This window comes from Rhineura floridana, chromosome 1 (genome assembly GCF_030035675.1).
Source record: "Rhineura floridana isolate rRhiFlo1 chromosome 1, rRhiFlo1.hap2, whole genome shotgun sequence".
NCBI lineage: Eukaryota > Metazoa > Chordata > Lepidosauria > Squamata > Rhineuridae > Rhineura > Rhineura floridana.
In genome coordinates this window covers 24815359-24836409 of record NC_084480.1, presented here as the reverse complement: position 1 = coordinate 24836409, position 21051 = coordinate 24815359, and the positions used below count along the sequence as shown (strand labels likewise).

At 43.9% G+C, this 21051-nt stretch overlaps 1 protein-coding gene and 1 long non-coding RNA gene across 3 annotated transcripts in view; one reads left to right on the top strand and one right to left on the bottom strand.

The window, feature by feature from the left end:
- Positions 1–12241: 12241 nt before the first annotated feature.
- LOC133375646 (uncharacterized) lies at positions 12242–20540 on the bottom strand. The gene is made up of 4 exons (XR_009760276.1): positions 20468–20540; positions 14400–14553; positions 14155–14289; positions 12242–13324 (listed from the first exon to the last, which is right to left on the bottom strand). It is a non-coding gene; the product is annotated as an uncharacterized LOC133375646 (long non-coding RNA).
- A 259-nt stretch (positions 20541–20799) lies between these two features.
- The window catches only part of ADAMTS12 (ADAM metallopeptidase with thrombospondin type 1 motif 12), a 248924-nt gene continuing 248672 nt past the window's right edge, over positions 20800–21051 (top strand). Inside the window, exon 1 of one of the 2 annotated variants that reach the window (XM_061615943.1) lies at positions 20800–20897. The gene's annotated coding sequence lies outside the window, so the exon portion shown is untranslated. Of the gene's footprint in view, positions 20917–21051 lie in introns of both variants that reach the window. The other variant, XM_061615952.1, reaches the window with a different exon arrangement.

Genomic DNA, 21051 nt, shown 5'->3' with positions numbered 1-21051 from the left:
ACCGGGCCGCCACGCTGACCTTTGCTTGCTCCCTCGCACGGCTGCTCGCTGGTCTGTCCAAGAAGAGCGTCGCCGAAGGTCTGCCTGGACGGGTCGCCCAGGTCCTGCCTGCCGCTCGGGGGTAGTTATAGCGCCTTCCTGCCCCCGCCGCCTGCTTTTGAAGGTGCGCGCGCAGCGACGCACCCTGGAACTCTCCAAGGTGCTGAAACGGAGCAAGCCGGTAACGCGATCTAGCCCCGCCTTCCCGCCTCTGCCCCCTTGGCAGCCAAATTGGCTGGCACCCACATATCTGCTCTAACTTGCACCAACGACTTTTTAAATCACAGATACCTCTTAACAGAGCATCTTTTTCTTCCTTCCTTCCTAAAAAAGATCCTCTGCTTTCACTGATTTTCTGCATCATTGCTTGATTCCACACCCTGCTTCACCATAATGGGCAACATACGGATCCTAAGGATCAAAGGCACACAGTATTTTGCATTTTTGCTTGTATATTTCACATGGAAACCTCAAAGTGGGCCTTTAGGAGTACATTTTTTTTCTTTTCCAGGCTTGCTGGTAGTGGTGGGGGAACCTTTTCCCAGACAGCAATTGTAAAATAAAAATTCATTTATTAAAAAAAGAGAAGCAAATGGCATTTATTTATTTATTAAATTTATATCCCGCCCTTCCTTCCAGTATCTCTTGCCTGCTGCAAATCTCCTTCCAATGTCGCTTTCTCTGTTATGTTTCCTATTGTGCAGTGTCCTGTGTTTGCAATCCGTTGTAACCAGGACTGAAACTTGGAGTGAAAGGGAGTTCTCTGCCCCATGAGGAGAAATAAGGGAAACTGGGATTCTCACACAGAACCCCTTTTCCCCCATTGCCACTGAGTAACCACAATCAGCCCTCATGACACTTTGATCGGGGCTAAGACAGGTGGCATGACACCCTGAACCCTGGTGCCTCTCTCAAAACAAATTAAACACTGCACATGATACTGCATGTTACTTACCTTCAGTAATTTCAAAAACATGTTTAAAACTGGTTAGAGTCCTTAAATTTCTCAGGTGTTCCTTTTAAAGTTTCCAAACAATGCATCTTAAAAACATTAGGTTTTCAAACATTTCCCTCTTGTATTAATAATTCTTAAAAAACCTACCTATCTTCAGAGCTATGTTTCTAGGGCCTTAGAAATATATTTATTTAAATGTTTATAGGTCACTTACCCATAAGCTCAAAGTGGCTTGAATGCAAGTAAAATGGACAATGGAATAAAATACCAAAAACATCCACCCCCCCAACACCCCTCCCAATAAAAATACAATAAAATTGATTGGATCCAGACTAAGGCTGCAATCCTAATCCTATTTACTAGGAAGTAATCTCCATTGCATTCCGAGTAGCCATGGTTAGGATTGCAGAGGTAGTCGTGCTTAGAATGGACCCATTGAAATCAGTGTGGCTTCAGGTAGTCATGACTGAATTAAGTCCCATTGATTTCAATGATAAACAGGACTAACTATGGATCCAACTCAGTTTTGACTGACTCTCAGAATCCACCCAAGTTCAACATATCAATGTATAGTAAACCAAATCCAAAACCAACCAGAATAGGTGTGTCTTGCAACCCTTTGTGAAGGCAGTTCTGCAACTGCAACTTCACACTGTATCTGGAAAATTGTTCCACAGCTTACAGCCTTGGGGCGATCCCAGTGAAACTCCTGCTTCTAGTAGCAACTGAGATTATTAACATGCACACTGATGGAATAAAAAGAGGGGCTTAATTGAGGGTTGAAATTCGTATGAAGGCTGATTTAAGGAGAAGCAATTTGTAGATTCATAAGGGTTAAACCTTGTGCTGAAAGATCTGCACTAGCCCCTAGTTTGCTTCCAGATACAATTCGAAGTGTGTAACCTACAAAGTTCTAAATGGCCTGGGCCTACACCAAGGACCACCTACTTCCATACCAACTGCTTCATTCCCCTAGATCTTCCTCAGAGGCTGAACTCTGTGTTGGAATGTATGAGGTTCAACTTGGTGGTTTGAGGCTGCATGGGGTTAATAAGGGTAGCTAGAGAGCTAGACCTCTTGCTGGTTGAGGCTATACCTATCTCTTTGATCCTCTGCCATCTCTCCCCTTCCTGCTAGGCTGATAAGCAAAGGAAGGTTCATCCCAGTTCCTTCCCACCTTTCTCAGTGTTCTCTTTCTCTAGAGAGGGGAGCAGACATCTTCTCTTTGTCTCTCCTCTCAACCAGGATGAGGGTGAGTACTGGGACCAGTGCTCGTTGCTCCAGCATAGCTAGTTAGCTAGATATAGAACTATTTCCTATCAAGCATGTACTTCCAGAATAAAGTAGCTGTTTCTTATTTTAAAGCTTAAAGTCTCTGTCTGACTAATTTGCAGGGAAGGTAGAATCTTAGCAAAGATTCAAACACACAGACACACTAAGCTCGCTCAATACTCTCCGTTCCACAACTCTGCTATGCAACTCAATAGAATTCCGACACTCTGGGTGTCCCTGCCTTCAGGGTTAAATCAGGTGTCCCCTGTAGTGGCACAGCACCTCCGGAATTTCCTCTTGAGACCAGGTGAGGGCAATCCTGTTTTGTCAAGACTTAAGAGCAATTGCATTTTAATTTGGATGATCAGGTGGTTGTATCAGTGTTGCTGTTTTTTAGCTTTCATATTTGTACCAGGCTTGTTTTACCTGGTTTTTAAGCATTAAAAGCTGCCTTGGACACAAATAATGGGAAAGGAGGTTATAAATGATTCAAATAATATAAAATTGAATATATAAAAGCCAGTATCTTGAATTGGGGCCAGAAGCACACTGACAGCCAGTGTGGATGATGTAACAGATCTGACAATGTTCCCACCTCCTAATATTCATAAGGAGCAGGGAAATCACATTTTGCTTTAGCTGCTGAGAGGCATCACATTGTGTGTTGCTGTTACTATATACAAGTTATCTTTATTCTGTCCCTCTTTTCTGTGAGCCGTAAAGACTCAGCAGTGCTCTTTCCCTTACTCATTGATGATGGTAATGATGATAATAAAGCACCTAAGCAACTAGATTCTTTACAATCATAGTCCTGATTAATGGCACTATTCAAAAATGGGAGATGAAATGGTAATAATTAGAATTATTATCAGAGGAATAATGTGGTCATGATTAACAGTGCTTTAAAAATGATAGAGCTCAAAAGCAGCAGACTGGGCTCCCATGCATGCTTAAGGACTAGGGTTGCCAGGTTCAGGGCCTGAGTCTGATCCTGTATTGTTAGGAGAAGAGAAAGTCAGCCAAGTGCAGGTGTCCTTGCAACACTGTAATGGGAAAAATCACAAGGTGGAAGTCTCCTTTCCCCCTGCACAACTTTTAAAGATACAGGAGACCTCTTGGAAGCTGGGTCTGGCAACCAAGAGGTCTTCTGTATCTTTAAAAGTTGTGCAGGGGGAAGGGAGAATTCCACCTTGTGGCTTTTCCCATTACAGTGTTGTAAGAACACCTGCCCTTGGCTGACTTTCTCTTCTCCTAACGATACAGGATCAGTCTCAGGCCCTGAACCTGGGAACCCTATTAAGAACTGTTAGAAGGGAACACTGAAGTTGTCCATGTCAACTAATAGTGGTTTCAGGAATGATTTTCTGTAGCTTTCAGGTCTTCATTAGGAAACTCTGATTGTTGTTCTAACTATAGCCACTAGAGGTCGCAGGTGTTATGGAGGAAAGCTCTGGGTGATACACTCATTCAACTCACTCACCTAGCTAACCCCGCCACATTCTTCCATAGCATCAGCAACTGATAAGAAGATTACAGTTTTGCCACAGCTCCTGGACTGGAAAGCCATGATATACGCAATTCATTGCTGTAGACATGAAAGTACGAGGAAGGCTGTGTTTGTCATTACTCTTGATCAGCTTTCCCAAAAAGTCTCCTCAGATGGTCATGGATTTCCTTGTGCAATAAAAACAAAGATCTTATAAAATAAAAACAGATTGTTCCATCCCTAGTCAAGAGCAACAGATTACTTCATTTAATCCATTTCTTTGTTCAGGCATAGGGGTGGCCATGTAATCCTTTAAAAAGGGGTAACTAACCTGTGGGCCACCAGATGCTGTGGGATGCCCCACTCCCATCAGCTCCACCCAGCATGGACAATGGGCAGGGACAATGGAAGGTGGAATTTAACCATGTCTTCTGGGCCACAGCTTCCCTGCCCCTCTCTCTTTTCCACACCAAACACCACATGAGCTGCTGGAGGAGGAACAGAGGAGTCTGTCTCTCCTCTAGCTATCTGCAGCCTTTGTGGTGTTAGGTGGTGAGAAACAGAAGCCTCTTTTCCCACAGCCTGCACAGAAGCCAAGCAGAAGGGGGGGAGAGGGAGAGGGAGGGAGGAGAGGGAGAGGGAGGGAGGAGAGGGAGAGGGAGAGAGATGGCAGATGGAGGGACAGAGAGAAAAGCGGCAGCAGATGGAGAGTGAAAATGGCAGAGAGAGAGAGAGAGAGAGAGAGAGAGAGAGAGAGAGTTTCATTCCCTTCGACTCTGCCCACCATCTGCACACATCCTCTGACAGGAAGATGACCCTCTCAGCATCCAAATGCTTTAGGGTTGCCAGGTTCAGGGCCTGAGTCTGATCTTGTATCTTTAGGAGAAGAAAAACTCAGCCAAGTGCAGGAGTTCTTGCAACACTGTAATGGGGAAAACCACAAGGTGGAATTCTCCCTTCCCCCTGCACAATTTTTAATGATACAGAAGACCTCTTGGAGGCCGGGCCTGGCAACTGGGCCTGGCTGTTGCCATTGGCTGAAGGCTGCCTCTGATGTCACAAAAGGAATGACTAGGGTTGCCATATTCCACTTCCACAAATCCGGGCAGGCTAATTTGCATATTATACATATTATTTGCATATTAATATTTGGATTGTCCAGTTGTTTTGTTCTTGGCCTAGGAATTACCACCAAAAACTGGGGAAAGATGTGAGAAATCTTTTTTTAAAAAGCAACATTTTCAGCCTTAAATGCCTAGACTCTAGTTTCCAACACTATGGAATATTTATTGATTGATTAAGAGGATTTATATCCTGCCCTTCTGCTGTTAAAAACAGAGCTCAGCACAGTTTACAAATATAATAAAAACAATAAAAATACACAATCAATATAAAAACATAATAAAAACACAAAATAGCAACAAACATAAAGTAAGTCAGGGCAGCAGTACGGTTAACCATTACATATACGATATATTTCAGAGATGTGGTGGGTGGAGAAAAACAAGAAGCCAAAATGTTAGGAAAAGGAGTCTTTCACACCACATGCTGTTGCAGCAAGTTTTACAAGTTCCTCCAGTATTCCACTAGTGCAGGCAGTCAGACATTCAAAGTATCTGTATGTTTCTTAGGTTTTATAAAAGCAGAGTTTTGCTTAACTCAAAATTTCTTCTCCCTTTGATCAACCACATCTACACAGGTTCTACCTCCATACTCAAAATGAAACTGGGCCTGGAAGTTTGCAACAACCCCACACATACCTTGCTAATTAGATTACCAATGCCAGGATGTCTGTCTTATCGACTACTCTCCTGCTCCCCCCCACCCCGGGCATCATGAAAGACCCAGTCCTGGGCTCAGAAAGAAAATAAATACCTGGTCCTCTTCAAAGTACTCATAAGCCTCTTGTTTTAATTAAAATAATAATTACAAATTTTTGCTCTTATCACTAATGGGAGTTAATTATCTTGCATATGCTGCATGGCTGTAATGGAGTGAGGTTAAAGATAAGTGAAATGCAAACAGGAAAACAACAACACAAAAGGCAGTAACACTTTCCTAAATGTAATACCATACCAACCACAACAAGATTCCTATGAGTAAGGCAGAAAACTCAGCATCCCACAACCAGTCAGGATTCATAACCAAAAACCCAAACTAAAGTAATCCTAGCAGCCAGTCAGCCAAGGTCACAGAAATCCCCATGCAGCACAACCTGACCTGAGGACTGCAGTTAATGCGGAATGCTGCAGCACAATTGCTGACATGAGTAAGATCCTATCAGCACATAATACCTCTGCTCTGAAATCTGCATTGGTTGCTGATTTGCTACCAGGCCAAGTTCAAGCTGTGCTTTCCATGTTATGGGTGCCACATAGTACTTGTTCTGCTCTTGTAAGAAATCAGTCCTGAAAAGTGGCAGCACCTACGCTTTGGAGCTCCTTGCCTATTGACATTAGGCAGACGCCTCTTTTCAGCACCTGCTAAAATCAGTTTTCTTGAGGCAAGCCTCTCCAGGCACGTGGAAGCTATTGAGTTTTTAAATCTGTTTTTAACTCATTGTTGGTTTTAAGTATCTGTCCTTAACGCTTTTGCCAATAATTTTATTGTTTTAATTCTTTCTGTAAACCGCTTTGAGATTTTTTACAATAAAGCGGTATATAAATGTTGTAAATAAAAATACATAAATAAATGTTGGAGTCACTGTGGCCCCTGAGTCTCTTCCCACTTTTAGGAACCAAGGAATCTGCCTTATACTGATTCAGGCCATTTCGTACCATGATTTCTTAAATGCAATACCATACCAACCACAACAAGATTCCTATGAGTAAGGCAGAAAACTAAGCATCTCACAACCAGTCAGGATTCCTAACCAAAAACCAAAAATAGGATAAATGAAGAAATATTTATATAAGCATGACTATCAAATATATTTATTATTTACACAAACTGTAAAGATATTTATAGTGCAATCCTAGGTTTATTTATTCAGAAGCAAGTCCCAGTGTATTTAGTGGGGCTTACTCAAACAGGGACAGAACTGCAACCTCAAGTGATAAACAACTTCATTCAAACAACCCAAAATTCCAAATCATGCCACTTTACACTGTTTTGCAACTGTTTATACTTGTTTTTATGGTTATTGGATTTTAAATGTCTTTATTTCTTGTTGTGAGCTGCCTTGGTTTCCAACCCTACCCCACAGGGTTGTTGGAAACACTCCATACATGCACACACACACACTGCAGATGTATAAATACATACAGCCCATATAATAGTTTATTGTCAAACCAGTTGGTCATTGTAGAAAAATCAGTATTAGTTTTAAAAAAAATCAGTATTAGTTTCCTACAGAATAAAAACTGTAATACCTAAGTAAGCCCTGCCTACTTGCTTTAAAATAGGACTGGAGAGGAGACAGAAAGAGTTAGAACACAAACACAATTCTTTTTTACATTCACTCCAAAATCCCATTGATTTTTAACACATTCATAACCATATCTACTCAAAAGTAAGTCCTATTGAATTCTGGGCATATGGGATTAGCACTGCTTTTACAAAAGCAAGTATTGGGAAGGTTTTCAAAACACTGCCCAGGATCTGACTCCTGCACACAAGAGGGAAAAAAACTGAAATGTATATACTTACCCAATTTATGAGATTTTCAGATAAACGGGGGGGGGGACACACCACCATTTTCTGGCATTGCAATGAGGTTTTCTAGACACTGCCTCGGGTCAATCAATCTGAAACACAACCCTGGCTTCACTGATTGGCTGCAATCCTGAACGGGCAGGGTTAAAGCTACAAAGTGCTATACAGTACTGTTTAAAGAAAGATTTAACAGTCGGGGGCGGCTGACGTTTTTATGTATATCTCGAGAACCGGACCACCTAGAAATTTAATTTTTTAAAAAAAATAAAGCTGAGAATCCAGGACACCTAAGGGGCTAAATAGGCGCTGGGTGGCATGCAAAGAATCCGGGTAAAACCCAGCTAACTGGGCAATATGGCAACCCTAGGAATGACAGCTGAGTGGGTGTCAAGGAGGGGGAAGGGAAAAGCATTTTTTCTCTTCCCCAACAGAGCATAGTGGGTAACGGTTGAGCCATCCCACTCACCATGCCTCTCCGTCTTTGCCCCTTTTAGGATCTTCTGGCATTGAGACCTAAACACTCCCCAGAATTTGGTACCCCAAGGATTAACAAGGACAACAAAGAAAATCAGAAGTAACTGTTATTGTACCAAAAAGGAATTAGCATACTTACTAAAAAAGTATTTGAATAGATGTTCATAGTATAGGAGAAGTTAAGGGGTGGAATCTGTCTGCCCACAGCAAAAAAGAGAAATGGTTCTCGGACATCAGCCTTAGGGGCCCAGGACATCCCAAAAAAGCAACAGCAGGTATGTTTGGGTGCATGTAGCAGACTTTGGGGGAAAGAAGGGAAGAAAGACACAATTTGGTGTTTTTAAGAAATAAGGGAGGTTTTGGGGGGGGTGAAAAGGCAAAGAGTTCAGCTCAAAGCAGCCAACAATGTAAGCTATTTGGTTTTCTTAATAATAATAATAATAATAATAATAATAATAATAATAATAATAATAATAATAATAATAATTTAATTTGTGGATCGCCTATCTGGCCAATGGCCACTCTAGGCGACGTACAATTTAACAACAATACATTACATCATAATAAAATACATCATAAAATACAATATAACAGTAAAACAATAAAACAGTTCCAGTACAGAGTAGTAGGCTATTCGTCGTAAAAATTTAACCCTCCCCGTAAATCCCAAAGGCCTGTCTGAAAAGCCAGGTCTTCAAAGCTTGGCGGAATACATTCAGGGAAGGGGCATGTCGAAGGTCATACGGGAGGGAGTTCCAGAGAGTGGGGGCCACCACTGAAAATGCCCTCTCTCTTGTCCCCGCCAACCTAGCTGTTTTAGTTGGCGGGATTGAGAGAAGGTCCTGTGTGGCTGAAACAGGGAAAGAAAGATTGAAAAATAGGCCTCAGGGAGGGAATACTGGACTAGATCAGGCTCTGTCCTGATCCACAAGGGCTCTTCTTATGACTTCATGTTTAAAAGAATTCCTTTCCTCCTTCCGCTCCCTGGGTCCTGTTTCCATTCCTATTTTGCTCTTCCCCAACAGAACACAATCGGCTCTTCCATTCAACACAGTCGGACCTATTCCAAACTGAGGATTTCTGAGAGCTTTTAAGTGGTGGGATCCACTACTCCTTGGGTGTGCCATCCGGAATCCAGTGGGGAAGCACAGAGCTGCCCAGTACTGTACTTGGAGAAGCCCATCTTGCACCACACTGTGATAACTCTTCCACCTTTCTCTGCAGGGCAGGCTACAAGGATGCTCCAATATGAAGGAGGCAAATTGGCAAACAGGAAGTGGTGATGACCCCAAAGCTGAGCACTGTGGGGTGGGTGAGAAGGCAAGTTCACTAGCGGTGGATTTGCAGAGTGGGTGGCAAATCTCTGGCCCGAAGGTGGCCAGAAGCCATGGCTGGAAGTGAGCTGATGTCTGGCGACTGACCTAGTGGAACCTGATGGATATTGGCAGATGCAAACTGGCAGAGTTTGTATTTGGAAGTTATGGAAGCTCAAGGGTTAAGCTGGCTCATTTTTGCAGATGTAAGCCAGTGAAAGTTTGCCTTTGGAAGCTAGCTAACGAAGCTTGGCAGAAATTTGTGGACTGAAGCCAGTGCATGTCCGTGAATGGATGGGAGAGTGGCTGATGGAGTGGCTGATAGTTGCTGAATTTCCTTTGAGGATGTGAGCTCTGTGTGTGTGTGCGTGCGTGCACGCGCGTGCGCGCATGAGAGAGAGAGAGAGGCAGGCAGGCAGATACTGCTGGTGTATGGATGCATTGGGGGGGGAGCAGAGGTGAGTCACCACTTGCTGTGTGCCTGGGAATTACATGTTCAGGGGGTGGTGAAGATCACCCTCCAGATGCAGGATGAACATTGTGCACGAAAGTGAATGGGGAGGCTGCTGGCTTATGGGTGCAATTAAGGGTCAGATGAGGTGAACCTCGAGATCGTCCCTGCCTGGGAATTTACACAAACAGGTGTAAGAGTTTGCCCTCTAGAAGCAGGGTGCGTGTATGAAAGCAAACCAGGGGCTGTTCATAGATGGAAGTCAGTGGAAGTCAGGGTGCAGAAGCCAGAGGATGATGTCACCAGAAAGAAGCCAGTGGAGGGGCCTGGACTGTGCTGGTGGATGGCAGGAGATGAGCCATGCCACTCACCATGTTTATATATTTGCATTCCAGCGATGTTTCATGCAGAGAAGGTGTTTGGGAGACAATTCCTGACAGCAGTGAAGGGAACCACAGGCCTTAAGCACACACAGAGCAATCTTCTCCACCTCCCTGGGTCCCTTTTCTTTTGCTTTTTGCTTTTCTGCAGCAGAGGATAGCGGGCAATGGAATTGACATTCAGTACAGTTAGACCTCTTTGAATCCCAAGGTTTGTAAGAGCTTTTGAAAGGTGGGATCCACTTTTCCTTCCGTTTGCAGTGCGCCATCTAGTGGGGAAATAGAGAGCTGCACAAGCACTTTGAGAACCTTTCCACCTTTCCCTGCCAGGCAAGCTAAAGGGATTCCACCATGTGGAAGAGGCGAATTGGAAGCCGGGGAGCTGTGATGACGGCAAAGCTGAACACGGAAGAGTGGTTGAGAAGGCAAGTTCACTAGTGGTGGACTTGCAGAGCAGGTGGTGAGTTTTTGGCCACCTGAAGCCAGCTGATGTCTGACCTAGCAGAAACTAGTAGACATTGGTGGGCAAAAGCTGGTGGAGTTCACATTCAGAAGCAAATGGAGGCTCAACGGGGAAGCTGGCTGAGGTTTGCGGATGTCAGCCAGTGGAGGTTTGCCTCCAGAAGCTGGCTAACAGAAGCTTGGCAGAAATTTGAAGCTGGTGCATGTCTGTGAATGGATGGGAGAGAGTGGCTGATGGAATGGCTGGTAGTTGCTAGATTTCATTTGAGGATGGCAGCTGGGGTGTGTTTGTGCATGGGAGACAATGAAAGTGACCCAGGAGAGACTGCTGGTGTATGGGTTCATTTTGGGAGGGAGAAGAGGTGATTTGCCAGCTGCAGTGTGCCTGGAAATTACGCGTTCAGGGGGTGGCATAGGTCACCTTCCAGATGAAAGGTGAATGTTGTGAATGAAAGTGAATGAGGAGAGTGCTGGTGGACGGGTGCATTCAGAGTGTGGCAGAGGTTGCCTTCCAGATGCTGCATGCCTGGGAATCACATGTTCAGGGGGAGGGGGAGGTTATTATTATTATTATTATTATTATTTATTAAATTTATATACCGCCCGACTGGCAATAGCTCTCTGGGCGGTGAACATCAAGAATGCAAAATTCAAACCTGTTAAATAGCAGTTAAAGCTTGAAAAATGTGTATTTGTGGAAAGTCTATTCAGACCAGGCTCTAAGAGGATTTCAAAAATATACTGCCTTTACCTTATACTACCTCTGTTTTTAAACTTGTCACAATTTTATGCTACATTTCCCCCCAATGATTCACAAGGAAAGGTATAAAAAACAGAAGATAAAGGTGATCTAATCTTCTCTTTGCAGATGACTCGTGAGTCCTTCAGCCTTTTAGGAGTTTAGTAGAACTGTTTTGGCCAAGGGATTCGATAGCCACTATGCAAAAACAATCAGGTCATTCAAGCAAAGGTTAAGCATTGCAAAACAGGGTTCTTATATTTTTCAAGCTCAAAATGCAATTGTGTTAACCTCACAGACCTAGGTTGTCCTCTAGACACACAGAGAATGTGATGGAAGAAGGTGAATGAGGAGATAGCTGGTTTTTCTGGGTGCATTGAGAGGGTGGCTGACGTCACCTTCCAGATGCTGCGTGCTTCGGAATTACACGTTCGGGGTGGTGGTGGAAGTCACTCTCCAGATGCAGAGCTGATGTGTTGGATGAAAGTGAAAGGGGAGAGTCTTGGATTATGGGTGTAATTAGGCGTCGGCAGAGGTGAACCTCCAGATGGTCTTTGCCTTGCAATTACATGAACAGGGGATATAAGAGTTTGTGGACTGAAGCTGGTGCATGTCTGTGAATGGATGGGAGAGTGGCTGATGGAGTTGCTGGCGGCAACTGAATTTTGTTTGGGGATGTCACCTGGGTGTGTGCATGGGATACAGTTAAAGTGCATGGAGAGACTGCTGGTGGATGGGTGCATTGGTTGCTGCATTGCTGGGAATTTCTCCACACAGGTCACCCTCCATGCGCAGAGTGAATGTGATGGATGAAAGTGAATGGGGAGGCTGCTGTTTTATGGATGCATTCAGGGGGTGTCAGAGTTTGCCCTTGAGAAGCAGGGAGCATGTATGAAAGCAAACCAGGGGTTGTTCACAGATGGAAGCCAGTGGAAGTTTGCGTGCAGAAGCTACAGAATGATGTCACCAGAAAGAAGCTGGTGGAGGGGCCTGGATTGTGCTGGCAGATGGCAGGAGATGAGCCATGCCACTCACTGTTTGTGTTTTTGCATTGTAGGGATGTGTGAAATAGACAAGGTCTTTTGGAGAGCATTTGTGAAAGCAATGAAGGGAACCACAGGTCTTAAGAAAGGTGAGGACCATTCCCTTCCTTGGTCCCCTCCCTGGGTCCCTTTCCTATGCCCCTTTTGCTTTTCCACAGCAGAGGATAGTGGGCAGTGGAACTGACATTCAGTACAGTTAGAATTATTCAAATCCAAGGGTTTGTAAGAGCCTTTGAAAGGTGGGATCCACATATCCTTGAGTGTGCAGTGCTCCATCCAGTGGGGAGATATAGACTGCCCCTGAGTACTTTCAGAATCCCTTTTTGAGCTGCACTGTGATAACCATTCCACCTTTCCCTGCTAGCTAAGTTAAGGGTTGCCACAACATGGAAAAGGTGAATTGGAAGACAGGGAGCGGTGATGACGACAAAACGGATGAGAAGGCAAATTCAATAGTGGTGGATCTGCAGAGTGGTTGGTGAGTTTTTGATCAGAAGGAGGTTCATATCCATGGCCAGAAGCCAGCTGATGTCTGGCGACTGACCCATCGGAAGCTGGTGGACACTAGCGGGTGGAAGTTGGTGGAGTTCACATTCAGAAGCAAGTGGAGGCCCAACAGGGAAGCTGACTGAGGTTTGTGGATGTCAGCCGGTGGAGGTTTACCTCCAGAAGCTGGCTAACAGAAGCCTGGCAGAAATTTGTGGACTGAAGCTGGTGCACATCTGTGAATGGTGGGGAGAGAGGCTGATGGAGTGGCTGGTAGTTGCTGAATTTCCTTTGCAGACGTGAGCCGGGTTGTGTTTATGTGCATGGTAGACAATGAAAGTGGTCCAGGAAATTGCTGGTGTATGGGTGTGTTCATGCAGAGGTCACCCTCCTAATGCTGCATGCACATTCTGGGAGTTGTGGTTGCCCTTCAGACTAAGGGTGAATTTTTTGGATGTCTATATTTGGTGAAACTGCTGATGTAAGGATGCATTCAAGGATTGGGGGAAAAGTCACTCTCCAGTTGCTGCATGCCTGGGAATTACGTGGCCAGAAAGAATTTCTAGATTCCTGTATTAATTACAGAGAGAATTATACGTGTTTGAGCGATAAAGCATACAATGAAAATTATGATTGTATTTTACAGAAATGGAGAAAAGACATGACTCTCGAAAACCAGAATTATCATGGTGGATGTATAAAACTTAAAACAGTAAAATCCATTTCAATCCAGATGGCTAGATTTGTCTGTGTTCTTTTTTTTTTATAATCTCTTTATATAATCTGTGAAATCAAACTAAACTGCAATAAATGTATGTACTTTACTTTGGTAAAAGTAAGAAATTAAGGTTGATGTAGCGGTATAAATCCTGAGAGTATTTAATATAATAAAATAGCATGAAACACAAATGTGACTATATAACAAAATATCTCTAAAGTCAAACAAATAAAGTTTGGAACAAGAGTTAGATATATTTTGTTATATAGTCACATTTGTGTTTCATGCTATTTTATTATATTAAATACTCTCAGGATTTATACTGCTACATCAACCTTAATTTCTTACTTTTACTTTTGATATATATTAAGGTTTCATTTTACTTGTTTTGTTTGCTGTACTTTACTTTGACCTATCATGACCTTTGTTTTGTGTCTTAATTTTCTCATAAGTCCATTTCCCAAACTATATAATGCCACTATTCAAAATCTGCTCCAATTAGATCCTTCCAGAGCCTCACAACAGTGGACCATGCAACTGTCAACAGTTGACTAATTAGTTCCTTATATTTCAGGTCTTTATCGCTATCCAGAAATAGATTCAGTAAATTGAGCTGTAGGGATGGCAAAATACGGTGCTTAACCAATTTCCTTAAATATTTGAATCGAAAATACTTGTGTACCATCAAGCAGTCCCACCACATATGCCTGGCAGCCCCTGAAAACTGTGTCTTTAAACAGGGCGTTTGAGCGCTTGCACCTCCTTGTGCCGCCTCCTCCTTATTATGCTTCTTGCTATACATTTCCAAAGACTTCCTCTGTTAAAATGCAAAAAGAATGTTATTATTACAATATGTACAGCCTTGCATATAAGGCCAGAAAAGTTATTAACAGGCTGGCAAAAAGAGAAAAGAAAAAAGTATTTTACCAAGTTGGCTGTCAATGGTTTCCATGCTGACATAGGAAGAAAGGGGTTGCTTTCCTCTGCAGACAGAACAAAAATGCAGTGGGCTGGGCTGGTGGCCAAGGGATGGATCTCTTATCTCTTCATCCGTGCTTGGTTTTCATGTTGCCATTTGTCCCTGCAAGTGCAGAATCCTGGAAGACGGTGGAGGAGGGAGAGAGCCACCTGCCTGGATGGACTCCTGTTCGACTCCTTGGTCGTTGACCTATGGAGTCCCTCAGGGTTCAGTTTTGTCCCCCATGTTATTTAACATCTATATGAAACCGCTGGGAGAGGTTGTCCGGGGATTTGGGGTTTGGTGCCATCAGTATGCGGATGACACCCAACTCTATTTCTCCTTTCCACCTAAAGCCAAGGAAGCTGTCCTGGTCCTGAACCAGTGCCTGGCATCAGTGATGGACTGGATGAGGTCGAACAAATTGAAACTAAATCCAGACAAGACGGAGGTGCTCCTGGTCATTCAAAGGGCAGATCAGGGAATAGGGATTCAGCCTGTGCTTGATGGGGTTACACTCCCCCTGGAGACACAGGTTCGCAGTTTGGGTGTGCTCCTGGATTCTGCTCTGAACTTGGAGGCCCAGGTCTTGGCCGTGGCCAGGAGTGCCTTTGCCCATTTAAGACTAGTGCACCAGCTGCACCCGTTCCTGGAAATGCCTGATTTGACTGTGGTGATGCATGCCTTAGTTACATCCCATTTAGACTACTGTAACACGCTCCACGTGGGGCTGCCTTTGAAGACTGTTTGGAAACTTAAACTGGTACAAAGAGCTGCAGCCAGAGTATTAACAGGGGCTGGTTACAGGGACCATACAACTCCCTTGCTACAACAGCTCCACTGGCTGCCAGTTTGTTTCCGTTCACAATTCAAAGTGCTGGTTTTGACCTTTAAAGCCCTATATGGCCCAGGTCCAGGCTATCTGTCAGACCGTATCTCCCTATACGAGCCTGCCCGGGCCCTGAGATCTTCAGGAGAGGCCCTTCTCTCAGTCCCAACACCCTCGCAAGTGCGATTGGTCGGGACACAAGATAGAGCCTTCTCAGTGGCTGCTCCTAGGTTCTGGAACTCCCTTCCTAGGGAGGCACGAATGGCCCCCTCCTTGCCATCCTTCCGTCATCAAGTAAAGACTTTTTTATTCCGACAGGCTTTTGGGATAGATGTTTAGGATTGGGCTTTACAAGGCTTGTTTTATTGTTTTATATTATTATCTGTATTGTTTTAAATTGTTTTTAGATTTTTAAGTGCCTTTCACGGTTTTAAGGTTGTGCATAGTTTAATTGTATTTTAATTGTATGTTTTTCTATGTTTTTAACTACATGTAGTTTTATTTGTAAGCCGCCCTGAGTTCCAGTTTGGAAAAAGGGCGGGGTAAAAATAAAGTTTCAATCAATTCAATTCCATGCCCTCCCCTGCACTCGAGTGATTCCTTGATGCCTATGGTGGCAGCTAGGCTAGTCAAATACCAGGCTGGACTATGCAACTGACCAAAAGACAGTGGTTGGTTCAGTCTGGCTTGAAAGGGTACTGCTTACAAGCAGACGTGAAGTCTGGTTTGCTGAGCACTGGTGCGTGGGGAGGAGGGCTGGTACCTTTTCTGGGTCATCTTGTGTAGGGCATTAGCAGAGGAAAGGAAGCTGTTAGTTCAGAACCACACAGGACTATATCTATATTTTGTTAATTTATGTGTTGATAAAATTTCTATCCCACCCTTCATCATAAATGATCTCAGGGTGGGCAGCAGTTTAAAATGCAATAAGACAAGAAAAACCTCATTAAAATAAAAGCTATAGATATCTCTCCCATCTGTCCCAGTTTAAGCCTTAACCCTTCAAATGCCTGGCAGAAGTAGAAAGTCTTCAGATGGTGCTGAAAGATGGATAAAATTGGTGCCAGCCTAACCTAGCTAGGGTGGGGAAGGAGGGTGTTCCACAGCCAGGGTGCCATTGCTTAGAAGGCCCTCTGGTTAGTCACAGCCCCTCTGGCCAATAGTTGGCGAGTGGCCTGCAATTCCCATGCGCTCAGTGTGGGCAACAGGCCATGATACCTGCAGCAGTGGAGGCCGGTCCATCAGGGTGAATGGGGCACTGCCACAGCAACCTCAGTCTTCCCTCAGCCAACCCCCACCTGCCTGCCTTCTCACTTACAGTCAGTCAGAGGGTGGCTCCACCAGTTATTGGCTCTGGCTCCACCTACTGGGTCTCCCTGCCTTCTGCCTACCAGTCCCAATGAGCACCAGTCATCACCGGCCTGCATTGAAGTAAAAGAACACATTTCCTTCTGCCTTCTGTGATCACAAGTGCTAAATGGGATCTACTCACACTCCTGTGATTCCATTAATTACGAAGCAGCTATTTTGGGTGCATTTAATTAGAAGAATCCCAAGGTACATTTTTGGTTGCTTTTCATGATTGCACAAGTGCATAATTTGTTTGAAGATCATCATCATCAAAATGAATGAACACGTAACTGATTAGTCAGCATTTTTCACAGCTAGCTCATTTCATTTTCCAAACAATAAAATAAAAATAAATCAGTTTTGAGAACGGTGAAAAATGAATCATTTCTTCTGTTGGATGGATGAAATGCAATCAAGTCTAGAAAATCCTTGTCACTTTTCCAGGGATGTTTTGCCATTACAGACCTTGCATTACAACAGGCATGAGGAACTTGTAGCCCTACAGATGTTGCTTGACTACAACTGCCATTGTCCCTGACCATTGGCCAGGCTGGCTGGGGCTGATGGGAGTTGGTTGGAGACCAACAGCATCTGGAAGGTCACAGGTTTCCCATCTCTGCACAGTGTAGCGTAGTGGTTAGAATGTCGGACTAGGACCTGGGAGACCAGGGTTCAAATCCCCACTTGGCTATGAAGCTCAATGGGTGACTTTGGGCCAGTCACAGGCTCTCAGCCTAAATTATTGGTGTTCTCATCCTTATCATTCTGCCATTCCTCCCAGAAGGAGCCCAGGGCGGCAAACAGTGTTGTTGTGAGGATAAAATCAGGAGGGGGGAGAACCATTTTTGCCACCTTGAGTTCTATGGGGAAAAGGTGGGACATAAATAATGATACTAACAGCAATATGGACTGCCTTCAAGTCGATCCCGACTTATGGCTACCCTATGGATAGGGTGTTCATGGTAAGAGGTATTCAGAGGGGGTTTACCATTGCCTCCCTCTGAGGCTAGTCCTCCCCAGCCGGCTAGGGCCTGCTCAGCTTGCCACAGCTGCACAAGCCAGCCCCTCCCTTGTCCGCAACTGCCAGCTGGGGGGGGGCAACTGGGCTCCTTGGGACTGTGCCGCTTGCCCACGGCTGCACAGGTGGCAGGGCATGTAAAGCCTGAGCCACTCACTGGGGGGTGATTTTAGCTGGTCCTTGACACCCAGGAGACCTGGTTGGCCACTGTGAGAACAGGATGCTGGACTAGATGGGCCACTGGCCAGATCCAGCAGGCTCTTCTTATGTTCTTATGAGACATGAGTGGGGATTTAAACTCACAGACTGTGGACTCCCAGCCAGGTTCTCCTCCCCATTGTGCTATACCAGCTGTGTAACAGCAATAATAACAACAATAATAGGTAATTGTGATGTTAAATCAGAACTTCAGTAAGGGACTTTCTAATCATCACTTTACTCATTTTAGTGAACCACAAAGTTGCCAGAAAAGGGGCAGACTCCAATATGGCTCCACCTTCCAAACAGCTTATTGGCTCTCCCTGACTTTGTCTGACTATAAACACTTCCAGCATTTGGTCCGGTAACAGTGGCTCCTGGTTTTGCCTGTATTCAGCTCTGCTTTGCCTATAATCTGGGATGGGGAAAACTGTGGCCCTCCAGATATTGTTGGGCTTTAGCTCCCATCAACCCTGGCCATTGGTCATGCTAGCTGGGGCTGCTGGGAACTGGAGTCCAACTGCAGATTCCCCATCACTGGTTTTTATACTAACTAGTGAATGGTGTTGTTTTAAATAATTCTTCCTGTGTGATGGTTGGCCCTTTCTGGTAATGATTCCTGGACAACCTAGGTTCCCTGCTCCTATTTGAATCTGACCCACCCATTGCTAAATAAAAGTCCCATATCCCAAATCTGAATAAACACCCTAAAGAATGACCAAAGGAGGCTGGAGATCCTGTATCTTAGAGAAAATTCCATCAGATGCCACTTGTCTTTGAAGAGAAAAGCTGTATTTACTACAATTTTTTTCATACAATTATGAAAAATATAACAAACTTCCTTGCATCTGGGCTTCACAGGATCTGATCACTTATGTTGTTAGTTTTAGGCAGTAGGCTGGCCTGGAAAATGACTGGAAGTTCAAAACTCTACACGTTAGGGAATAGGAAATAGGGAGAAATGCAAGAAAATAAGCAAATATGCTAATTGGGTGTTAGAACAAATTAAACCAGAACTGTCACTAGAAGCTAAAATTATGAAACTGAGGTTATCGTGCTTTGGACACATAATGAGAAAACATGATTCATTAGAAAAGACAATAATGCTGGGAGAAACAGAAGGGAGTAGAAAAAGAGGAAGGCCAAACAAAAGATGGATTGATTCCATAAAGGAAGCCACAGACCTGAACTTACAAGATCTGAACAGGGTGGTTCATGACAGATGCTCTTGGAAGTTGCTGATTCATAGGGTCGCCATAAGTCATAATTGACTTGAAGGCACATAACAACAACAAGAAGCAAATATGGAGTCAGGGAGTGTAGTTATTCAAATGGCTGAAGGCCCTTGAGATCACCACTTTCCTGAAGCTAAGCAGGTCTGGCCAGTGCTTGGACGGGTGACTGCCTAAGAACCACAAGTACATAGTCTTGAGTAGGGTTGCCAGGCTTAGGGCCTGAGAATGATCCTGTATCTTTAGGAGAAGAGAAAGTCAGCCAAGCGCAGGTGTTCTTGCAACACTGTAATGGGAAAAACCACAAGGTGGAATTCTCCCTTCCCCCTGCACAACTTTTAAAGACACAGAAGACCTCTTGGAGGCCAGGTCTGGCAAAAATCAGTGCAGTTTTAAAAGGTTCAGTCTGCCATCTTGATTCAAAATGGTGTCCAACTGTATCCAAGCATAAATGAAAGTCTGCTACTTGTTCGTCATGTAAAATTTGGTTACAAAGAATATCATGAGATGTCCAAATGCATAACCAATGAACAACTTTCCAAAATATATAATAGATAATGACCATTTATATTGTACTTGTGAGTATTTCAAGTACCTCGCAGTATACTATCTCAGTAATTGTTAATGGAAATGTTTAAGTGCACTGTGGGCTAAATATTAGAGATTTTTGACAACTCCCCTCATATGTTTCCAAAGGAAGTGTGAGGGAGTTGTGTGGGCCCATGCAGGCTAGCCCCACTCCCCTAGCTGCCATGTCCCCTGTATTTTGTGCATTTGGCATGCATAAGAAGGGGCTCACTGATCTATGTGCATATAGCTCCTTCAAGAAAGGGAAGGATTCTAACTAGAGATGGAAAGACCTGTCAATTTCGGCTCTCTTATTTTCTCATTTTTCCAATCTTAAATTCAGTTCTCCCTATTTCTGCAGTAATTTGCGTGTTTTGTTTTTTTTAAAAAATCCTCATGAAAATTTTCCAACATTTTAGTGCGAATTTCTCCTAATAAACACATTTTTGTAAGCAGTTTTAACAAGGGTAGCTATTTCTCGTTATCTAATGCATTTTTGCATGTTATTTTCACACATATATTCATTTTTATGCACACTTTCCCCTCATATATACATTCTTGAAAATATTGTTTAATTGGCAAACTGCATCCCAAAATTCTAATAAATGTGAATTTCTAAGGATGGCTGTGTTTCAGTTCTCATACCAATTTGGAAAGTGTGAATTTGTTACATTCTATTTAAAATGCAAACTGTATTGAAATTCTGCCCCATCCTTAATCCTAACTGGCCCATCATCCCCCATCAGGTGAAGGAGCTCTACCAATGGAGGCTGCTGTATTAGGGCAGATGGGGCAGTGCCCCAACAACCTCACCCTCCCTCACCTGTCTGCCTTCTTACTTACAACCAGTCAATTATTAATATTTCATGGGATGGATGTGCCATCTTCTGTCTTCAGCCACTAATGCACAGACAGGCCATAGACCACCTGAATGAAGTTCACGGACCAAGGTGGAATTCTCCCTTCCCCCTGCACAGCTTGTAAAGATACAGAAGACCTCTTGGAGGCCAGGCCTGGCAACCAAGAGGTCTTCTGTATCTTTAAAAGTTGTGCAGGGGGAAGGGAGAACTCCACCCTGTGGTTCTTCCCATTACAGAGTTGCAAAAACACCTGTACTTGGCTGACTTTCTCTTCTCCTAAAGATACAGGATCATTCTCAGGCCCTGAACCTGGCAACCCTATTGGGAACCCCTGATTTTAAGGAATTATTCAGGACAATAAATCTCAGAAATGGAAGGTTTGAGGTGCTGATAGATTTTCCATACCAAGGAAGGTATGTCCAGTATGGATAGGTATGTTTGTGTGTGTGTTGTTTTTTTAAAAAAATCTGTTTCCTTTTCAGAGAGAGAAATCTATTATACCCAAAACACAATGATTCAGAACTCTCCCTCTCTCAAAGTATTTATGTAGACAACAGCTGCTTGAGC